The sequence below is a fragment of the Mastomys coucha genome, unplaced genomic scaffold, assembly GCF_008632895.1.
Source record: "Mastomys coucha isolate ucsf_1 unplaced genomic scaffold, UCSF_Mcou_1 pScaffold9, whole genome shotgun sequence".
NCBI classification, from domain to species: Eukaryota; Metazoa; Chordata; class Mammalia; order Rodentia; family Muridae; genus Mastomys; species Mastomys coucha.
Window position 1 is genome coordinate 40,350,154 of NW_022196915.1, and position 9,437 is coordinate 40,359,590.

General features: G+C 40.1%; 1 gene segment (V, D, J or C); it reads left to right on the plus strand.

The window, feature by feature from the left end:
- LOC116084800 overlaps nt 1-9,437 on the plus strand; it is a 556,508-nt gene that overhangs the window by 190,934 nt on the left and 356,137 nt on the right.

Below are 9,437 nucleotides of genomic sequence, written 5' to 3' on the forward strand. Positions count from 1 at the left end.
GGAGGGAGGGAGACTTCCTTTCAATAGGACTTAGAGGTAAGGTCTGGAGCCATGAGCTATCTACAAAACTCCATGGAGGCCCCACCTCTTCCAGTTGAATGCACTGTGCTGTCATCCTTCCCAGCCATGGGGCACACTTATCAGTGAAGCATACATGTTTGCTGCTGCTGAATTAGCCACTGTTGCAGTAACGGCGTGTAACCCCAGGCCTTTGAGTCCTAGTGACACAGTTCACCAGTTATGTGTGGAATGACAGTTTAAAGTGGGCTCCTCTAAGCAGTTCTGGGATTGACAGAGTTCACTTATGTCTGAGATCAACCATTAGTCTAGAAGTTGTAAAAACTCAACTCACACTAGCCTGTATCATCCTCCAGGACTCTTCATCCGGGACGCTCCATGCAGTCATGGAGGGGAAGATAAGAGCTGAGACTAGGAGCACTCCCCGGACTTCTGTTTCCATAACCTGTATCCAAATTAGCAGAAGTACTTCTGATTCAGAATTGAGGAGGCCCCAAGGCTAAAGGCTCTGTGGAACCCTACAGAGACCATGGCATGGGAAGGAGTGAAAATGCGATCCATTTAATCAGTGATTAAACTTGGGTTCTTAATCCCGAGCACCCAGTGTTCAAACACGACTCTTCCACTGCGTTTGTTCAAGTTGATCTTAATTCTGGGTGATAAGGTTGCTTCAGGCTTGTGCAATTCCCAAACTTACCCACAAAGCAGAAGAAAATACTACTGACTTCCTCCTAATAATGAGCTATAATTTAAAACTTGAATCATAATTAGTAGGGTGTATTAGTAACTCAGCTTCGGCGTTCACTGTGGTGCATTTGAAGCACATCCTAAGGAAACGCTCTGTGTCATGGGAAAAATTAAACTAGATCTTACTGCATTTGCTGTCTCACTTCTCGTCTAGTTGGAGTTATGACAGATTTATTTGCTTTGTGTTTAGCATCTAAGTCGGTCTCTGAGTCCCAAATCGTCTTTTCCTTCTATTACGGCCGGTTTTAAGGTCGATTTGTCACTAATTAGAATCATCCAAGTAGGGAGCTGCAGCTGAAGTGCCTTGACTAATGTGGGAAAACCCATGACAATTACGGGGCAGTTTCTGGAAGCAGTCTAGATGAAAAGGGTATTTCAGAAGGAAGACTGCCTCCCCTCTGGCCCGGGTCACCTTCGCTCCTGCAGCGGAATTGGTTTGTCTGTTGTTGCTTCTGCTGCTGCTCTGCTATTATCAGAGCCAGTGTCTTCAAGCTTTCATTTGGGACTAGGGATCACATGCCCTCCTGTGGGAACCTTCCTGGCTGTGGCTGCCGGACTGGGACTACTGAGGAGTCCCATCTACCTTGTGAAGTGAGAAACTACTGGTTGTTGCCCCCACTGAAAAATAGCTGTTGTAGGAATTATTAAATTCTGATATATGTATATAATATATATGAATATATAGGAATATGAATATATATATCCCTAGTTCTGTGCCTCTACCCTGGCTAAAATATCCTTATCATTTATTTATATCTTTAATCATTTTTGTTTTTGACATTCTTAATTAAGATTAATAAATTCTGACCTATTTATTTCTACCATATCATTCATATTAGTCCTTCTCTTCACTCAGCATTCCTTAAAATTCTGCTTTATTTTTCTCTGCTAACTGTTCCTGTGCATCCTGCTATATAATATAGTTCTACCATGATGAGATATATTTTCTTATATGAGTAATCTATGTTGTATGTTAATGTGTAAAATATATGCATAGTCCACAATAGTAGGAGCTAGATGGACAAAAATAATAATTTATCATAATATATACTGTATCGAATTATATGTTATATGTTTATATATTCATACATTTATCCTTGATACCATTGTGCTTATATTTTATTCATAGTGCTTTGTGTATTTTATTTATTGTGCAATGTTTTATGGTATAGTAATTCAATTTTAGCAGGCTAAACTTAACATTTTTTACACATAAATGGCTTCTTTGAGTTAAAATTTATTGTAATGCTAATAATAGAGTAAGAACATCTTACTATTGATATCCTCTCTACATATTCATGTTTATAGCCATTAACATTAAAATATAGTGCAAATTACATTTCTATGGGCATCATTTCTTCTTATTAACTGTAAGATAAACCCTTAGCCACTCTTGTAGCAACATCTTAAGTCTTTGTATGAAAATATCCTGAATTCTCTTTTGTTCTGTTGAGGTTTTCAATGATTGAAAAGGCTTCAGTGCTGTCTAAATATACTTTGAAAATAACATTCCATTTTTCATGGCTGTTGAACTGGTCTCAAGAAATATTCCTTTTGATTGACATCATTCTGCATGTCCTTTGTCTCTGATTTTCATTTTATTCTTTCCTCTTAAAAAAGAAGGAAGGCCCAAGTGAGGATGCTTAAATCCCACATAGAAGAGGGAACAAAATCATCATGGCAGGGAGAGGAAGGAAGATATCTGGGTGGGAGATAAAGGGGGGCAGGATCAGGTATGGAGGGACAGGAGAGAGGCTCAGAGGTCCAGGAGAATGAATGGAAATATTAACTCCCTCTCATAGTCAGACAGGACCCCCCAGTGGAGGGATGGGGACACCAACCCACCTACAAAACTTTCAACCCAAACCCAAATTGCTTCTGTCTAAAAATATGGACAAATACGAAGCAGAAACTGAAGGATGGCGACCAGTGACCAGCCCAACTGGGGATCTATCTCGTGGACAGGCACCAGTCCCTGACACTGTTACTGATGCTATGTTATGCTTGCAGACAGGAGCCTTACACGGCTGTCCTCTGAGAGGCTCTATCAGCAGCTGACAGAGACAGATTCAGACACTTCACAGCCAAGCACTGGGTGGAGGTCGAGGGCCCCTACAGAAGAGTTAGGGGAAGGATTGAAGAAACTGAAGGGTGAGGATGCACCTGATCCTATAAAGATATGATGCCCCAGGGTGGAGGGACATACAGGGGGAGCACCCTCTAAGAGGTGAAGTGGAGGGCGGGGGGGAAGAACTCTGTGAGGGAGAGCTGGGAGGGGAGCAACATTTGAGATGTAAATGAATAAAATAATTTATTAATTTAAAAAGAAAGCACATATAACAACTATGGATGTTAAGTATGCATCTCAATGAATTTCACAGAGGACCTGTGTAACCACCACAGTGATGAAGATATGGAGCATTTTTGGTATCACAGAATGATCCCCACACCCATCCTAACTTCCGTCCACTCCTACAATAATCACCACTGTTCTCATCTCATTCATTACGAAATAAAACTCGTGTTCTAGAGCTCATGCTCACTGGATCGTACAGAATGTGCTTTGTGCTCTGCCCTCTTTCATATAGTATCAGACTTGTCAGATTAACTCACTTGGTTGTGTATATCAGTAAAAATTTCCTTAGCTGACACTCAAGGATCTTACTGGATGCCATGAGATGAGCAGATATAGTCACATGATGTAGTGTTTACATCAGGTAAACACGTCTTTCTCCAGAGGAACTAACAGTTTCTTTGTGATGAAAACTTTCAATGTCTTCCTTTTAGCTTATTTTGAAATATGTGCTACAGTCTTGTTATCTATAATCACTCCTATGTGATGAGACACATAGCTTCATGTCCCTACCTAAAAGTAGCTCAGTACTCATCGATCAACCTATCGCTGTATCCCCGGCTCTCCATAGCAGCCATGATCCTGCTCTCACATATGACTGGAATCATGAGTTGCTTGTCTTCCTGAGCTTGGCTTTTTGCACTTAGCATCTTCTGTCCCACCTATTTTGTAACAGTATTTCTTCCTCTTATGACAGAATGGTACTTTTTTGTGTGTATGTATTACTTTTTCTCAATTCATTCATCGTTTTTATGGACATGCAGGTTGTTTCCATCTCTTGACTATTATAACTATAACAAACACAGGCATAGACACAGCTCTTCAGCACACTGATTTTTATTTCCTTCAGCTATGCACTCAGAAGTGAGATTGTTGAATCATATGGGACTTCTATTTTTAATTTTTGAAGAACCTCCATACTGTTTCCACAATGTATTTACTAATGCATTTACCAAAATGAACTTAACAAAAAAGAAGTGTGAGAATTCTCCTTTCTCCACATTTATGCCAATACAGTTAACTTTGGTCTTTTAAAAATAGCCATTCCAACTAGGAAATGTAAAAGGTTATTCTTTAATTACTATGTGAAAATTTGAATTATGGATCCACTTAATGATTCACTTGGTGTTTAGGTTACATTCAACATTTTAACACTGAATAGAACTGCTGTGAATGCTCTTGTGTTGATCATTAGTGGAGATGGGTACTCACTATCACTATTCCTAAGCCCCAGAATTAGGTAGGCACATAGTTACATAGGGTTTTCTTTTTTTTATTAGATATTTTCCTTATTTACATTTCAAATGTTACCCCCTTTCCTGGTTTCCCCTCCAAAAACCCCTATCCCTTCCCCCTCTCCCTGCTCACCAACCCTCCCACTCCCGTTTCCTGGCCCTGGCATTCCCCTATACTGGGGCGTAGAGCCTTCACAGAACAAAGGGCCTCTCCTCCCATTGATGACTGACAAAGCCATCCTCTGCTACATATACAGCTGGAGCCATGGGTCCTGCTAGGTGTATTCTTTAGTTGGTGGTTTAGTCCCTGGGAGCTCTAGGGGTACTGGTTGGTTCATATTGTTATTCCTCCTATGGGGCTGCAAACACCTTCAAATTCTTGGATCTTTTCTCTAGTTCCTCCATTGGGGACCCTGTGCTCAGTCCAATGGTTGGCTGAAAGCATCCACCTCTGTATTTGTCAGGCACTGGTATAGTCCCTAGGAGACAGCTATATCAGGCTCCTGTCAGCAAGCACTTGTTGGCATCTAGAATAGAGTCTGAGTTTGATGACTGTATATGGGATGGATCCTCAGGTGGGGCAGTCTCTGGATGGCCTTTCCTTCAGTCTCTGCTCCACACTTTGTCTCTGTAACTCCTTCCATGGGTATTTTGTTCCCCCTTCTAAGAAGGACCAAAGTGTCTGTAGTGGCTATTCCTGGTTTTCAACTTGACTATATCTGAAATGAACTACAATCCAGAATTAGAAGGCTCACCTGGTCCTAATCTGGAGGCTGAGAGGTACAAGTTTCAGACCTGAATCTTGGCATGGAGATCTTGAGGTATAGTGGCTATGAATCTCAGAGGATTAAGATAAAAAGATCTATGAGTTCAAGATCATCTGGGATTAAAGGTGTGGTGGCATAGTGGCTATGAATCCTACCTAGAAGATTAAGATTGGAAGATCTTCAAGTTCAAGCAAGGTCATCTGGGGTTAAAGGTGTGGTGACACACACCTTTAACCTGGGCCACACCTTTTGCTGGAGACCTATATAAGGACATTGGAAGAAGGAAAGCTCACTCTGCTTCACCTGCTTGCCTTGTGGGACTGAGCAACTGCTGGGTCCTCGGACTTCCATTCACAGCTGCTGCCGACCATTGTTGGGAGTTGATTGTTGGGAGTTGGACTACAGACTGTAAGTCATCAATAAATTTCTTTACTACATAGAGACTACCATAAGTTCTGTGACTCTAGAGAACCCTGACTAATACAGTATCCACACTTTAGTCTTCCTTCTTCTTGAGCTTCATGTGATCTGTGAATTGTATCTTGGGTATCCCAAGCTTCTGGGCTAATATCCACTTATCAGTGAGTGCATACTATGTGTGTTCTTTTGTGATTAGGTTACCTCACAGGATGATATTTTCTAGTTTCATCCATTAGCCTAAGAATTTTATAAATTCATTGTTTTTAATAGCTTAGTAGTACTCCATTGTGTAAATGTATCACATTTTCTTTATCCATTCCTCTGTGGAGGGACATTTGGGTTCTTTCCAGCTTCTGGCTATTATAAATAAGGATGCTATGAACATAGTAGAGCATGTGTCCTTATTACATGTTGGAGCACCTTCTGGGTTTATACCCAGGAGTGGTATTGCTGGGTCCTCAGGTCCAATTTTCTGAGGTACTGCCAAACTGATTTCCAGAGTGGTTGTGCCAGCTTGCAATCCCACCAGCAATGAAGGAGTGTTCCTCTTTCTCCACAACCTCTCCAGCATCTGCTGGCACCTGAGTTTTTGATCTTAGCCATTCTGATTGATGTAAGGTTGAATCTCCCAGTGGTTTTGATTTGCATTTCCCTGATGACTAAGGATGTTAAACATCTCTTTAGGTGCTTCTCAACCATTCTGCATTCCTCAGTTGAGAATTCTGGGTGTCCTTGAATTTAGAGTATAGATGTTCAGAACTGAGAGTTCTTCTTAGAAGATTTTGCCTTTGATGAGTATAAAGTGTCTTTCCTTATCTTTTTTTTGATGACTTTTGGTTAAAAGTTGATTTTATCCAATATTAGAATGGCTACTCCCGCTTGTTTCTTAGGACCATTTGCTTGGAAAATTGTTTTCTAGCCCTTTACTCTGAGATAGTGTTTGTCTTTGATACTGAGGTGCATTTCCTGTATGCAGCAAAATATTGGGTCCTGTTTACATATCCAGTCTGTTAGTCTATGTCTTTTTATTGGGGAATTGAGTCCATTGATGTTAAAAGATATTAAGGAATAGTGATTGTTGCTCCCTGTTATTATTGATGTTTGTGTGGTTATCGTCTATTGGGTTTGTTGAAAGAAGATTACTTTCTTGCTTTTTCTAGGGTGTAATTTCCCTCCTTGGGTTTGCGTTTTCCATCTATTATCCTTCGTAGGGCTGGATTTGTGAAAAGATACTGTGTAAATTTGGTTTTGTCATGGACTATCTTGGCTTCTTCATCTATGGTAATTGAGAATTTTGCTGGGTATAATAGTCTGGACTGGCATTTGTGTTCTTGTAGGGTCTGTAGGACATCTGCCCAGGATCTTCTAGCTTTCATGGTCTCTGGTGAGAAGTCTAGTGTAATTCTGATAGGTCTGCCTTTATATGTTACTTGACCTTTTTCCCTTACTGCTTTTAATATTCTTTCTTTGTTTAGTGTGTTTGGTGTTTTGATTATTATGTGCTGGGGGGAGTTTCTTTTCTGGTCCTGTCTATTTGGAGTTCTGTAGGCTTCTTGTATGTTCATGGACATCTCTTTCTTTAGGTTAGGGAAGTTTTCTTCTATAATTTTGTTGGAGGTATTTACTGGCCCTTTAAGTTGGAAATCTTCACTCTCTTCTATACCTGTTACCCTTAGGTTTGGTCTTCTCATTATGTCCTGGATTTCCTGAATGTTTTGGATTAGGAGCTTTTTGCATTTTGCATTTTCTTTGACTGTTGTGTCAATGTTTTCTAAGGTATCTTCTGCATCTGAGATTCTCTCTTCTATCTCTTGTATTCTGTTGGTGATGCTCTCATCTATAACTCTTGACCTCTATCATAGGTTTTCTATCTCCAGTGTTGTCTCCCTTTGGGATTTCTTTATTGTTTCTATTTCCAGTTTTAGATCCTGGATGGTTTTGTTCACTTCTTTCACCTAGTTGGTTGTGTTTTTCTGTAATTCTTTAAGGGATTTTTGTGTTTCCTCTTTAAGGTCTTCTACTTGTTTACCTGTGTTCTCTCGTATTTCTTTAAGGAAATTATTTATATCCTTCTTAAATTCTATCATCATCATGAGATGTGATTTTAAATGAGAGTCTTGCTTTTCTAGTGTGTTGGGGTAACCAGGGTTCACTGTGGAGGGAGAACTGGGTTCTGATGATGGCAAGTAGCCTTGGTTTCTGTTGCTTATGTTCTTGTGCTTGCCTTGGACAGCTGGTTATCTCTGGTGTTAGCTAGTCTTGCTATCTCTGACTTTGGCTTGTCCCTCCTGCAAGCCTGTATGACTTGTACTGATTCCTGGGAGAACAGTTCTTTCCAGGAGAAATTTGGGTATGGAGAGCTGTGGTACAGGGTCAGCTCTAGGGTGCAGAGACCAGAAGGATCATGTCCTCAGCTGATTCTTGGTTCCTGTGTCCTGATGGCTCTGTGAGTGTACCTCTTGGGCCAGGAATTTGAAGAGAAGTGGTGATCTTACCTGTGCTCACAGGTATGTAGGCACTCGTGGGAGACTAGCTTTTTCCTGGCAGTATTTGTATCTGTAGTTCTGTGGCACAGGATCAGCTCTGGGAGCAGATAGAGACTGGAAGACTCCTATCCCAGGAAGCCCCTGGGTTCCTGTGTCCTGAGGGTTCCAGGAAGGTTCCTCTGAGCAGCAATGGTGGTCCTACCTGCACTCACAGTCTTGTCCACACTCATGGAAGGCTTGCTCTCTCCCAGCACTATTTGGGTATGGATCCCTGTGGCAGAGGATCTATTACAGGCAGAGACAGAAACCAGAAGGCTCTGTCCCAGGCTGCCACATCAGTTCCTGTGTCCTCTACAGAGGGTTTTCTAAAATAGCTTACCAAATTATAATTCATTCCCCAATGTATAGCACCTCTGCTATATATATACATATTGAATTTAGTCCTTTTGGTGGAATATGATTACTTGCAACCTTAATTTGTAATTCTTCCATGACTAGTGACATGGAGCTGTAGAGAGAATATCTTATGTATTATATGGATACATCACCTGTCAATTAAAAAGCCTATTGCCTATGGCTTAGGCAGGAAATAGAAGGTGCGACATCTGGGAGGAGAAATAATTCTGGGACAGAGCCAGGCGAGAGAAAGATCTGCCCAGAAATGTGAGAGGATGGATGCATGGTTTCTGAGAACAAGTAACTAGCCATGTGGTTGAATATAGATTAAAGTAAATGGTAGTTAAGTTATTATTCTAGTCATAGAAGAGCCTAACTATATGACCAAGGTATTTGTAAATATTTTGAGTCCTAGTCTTATTTCTGGAAGAATGGTGCTGGAAGAATTAAGGATTAACTTTACATGGAACAGATCTTTTGAAGGCTTACTAATGTGTTTTGCATACTTTTTATTAGACTATCATTAATTTTTTCAGTATTTTAAATATTTGCCATTATCTTATGTTCATGTCTATATATCATTGAAAGCTCTCATAAAGGGATGTATTGATGTCTTCTCTCTCTTCAAAGGCTGCACAGTTATACAAGACAAGGGAACGCTACACAGAAGTTCATGTTGATCTGTTCAAGCTCTTCTCAGTGACTCAAGATTCATATCATCTTCATTTCAATCATTGGTTATATCTCCTCATTTGTTATAACTGTGAAGTAGCATTCTTATAAAAAGTTCCTTTCTACGTTGTTTTTTTTAAAACTTTTATTGCATTATGATGAGAAAAGTTACATGATTTCAATTTATCTGAATTTGTTAACATTTAAAAACATATTTTAATTAAATAGAATTAAATCACATTCTTGTTTCCCTTTTGTACCACCACTCCTCCCAGAGGCACCCCCTTCAATACCTACAATATCTTTTTTGTCATATTCCTTAAAATTTATAAAATATTATAAC